The 940-nt window shown below is 49.3% G+C and overlaps 1 non-coding gene across 1 annotated transcript; it reads right to left on the reverse strand.

Annotated features, from left to right (window-relative positions):
• Positions 1 to 354: 354 nt before the first annotated feature.
• Positions 355 to 429, reverse strand: Trnas-gga (transfer RNA serine (anticodon GGA)). The gene has a single exon. It is a non-coding gene; the product is annotated as a tRNA-Ser (tRNA).
• Positions 430 to 940: the final 511 nt, after the last annotated feature.

The raw sequence follows: 940 nt of genomic DNA on the forward strand, positions 1-940 counted from the left end.
GCGTTACGAACATAAAAACCTAAACAGCCTACTTACAACCTCTCAAAACTCTGGCATCTCTCTCTCCACATTCACCACTGCTGGTGGTTCACCTCCAACTGCCCAACGCTACGCGCTGTTTACATCCATCTGCCCAACGCTACACTAGCGAATATTCCAGAAATGAGTCCATTCAGCCACAGACTGCACACAGCGCAATCAGCGATTTTCATACGTGGCGTCACCAACATAAAAACCTAAACAGCCTACTTAGAAGGTCCCACAGACCCCTGATCAAGGGCGCATCCCTCAACACATCCTTGCGCAATAACTAAATAAAGGTCATTATGAAACTTTCTGGCAGATTAAAATTGTGTGCCCGACCGAGACTCGAACTCGGGACCTTTGCCTTTCCCGGGCAAGTGCTCTACCAACTGAGCTACCGAAGCACGACTCACGTCCGGTACTCACAGCTGTACTTCTCCCAGTATCTCGTCTCCTACCTTCCTTGGTAGAGCACTTGCCCGCTAAAGGCAAAGGTCCCGAGTTCGAGTCTCGGTCGGGTACACAGTTTTAATCTGCCAGAAAGTTTCATATCAGCGCACACTCCGCTGCAGAGTGAAAATTTCATTCTGGAAACATCCCCCGGGCTGTGGCTAAGCCATGTCTCCGCAATATCCTTTCTTTCAGGAGTGCTAGTTCTGCAAGGTTCGCAGGAGAGCTTCTGTGAAGTTTGGAAGGTAGGAGACGAGATACTGGCAGAAGTAAAGCTGTGAGTACCGGACGTGAGTCGTGCTTCGGTAGCTCAGTTGGTAGAGCACTTGCCTGCGAAAGGCAAAGGTCCCGAGTTCGAGTCTCGGTCGGGCACACAGTTTTAATCTGCCAGAAAGTTTCATATCAGCGCACACTCCGCTGCAGAGTGAAAATTTCATTCTGGAAAGGTCATTATGTTTCATGAATT

This window comes from Schistocerca cancellata, chromosome 7, assembly GCF_023864275.1.
Source record: "Schistocerca cancellata isolate TAMUIC-IGC-003103 chromosome 7, iqSchCanc2.1, whole genome shotgun sequence".
Classification (NCBI taxonomy): Eukaryota; Metazoa; Arthropoda; class Insecta; order Orthoptera; family Acrididae; genus Schistocerca; species Schistocerca cancellata.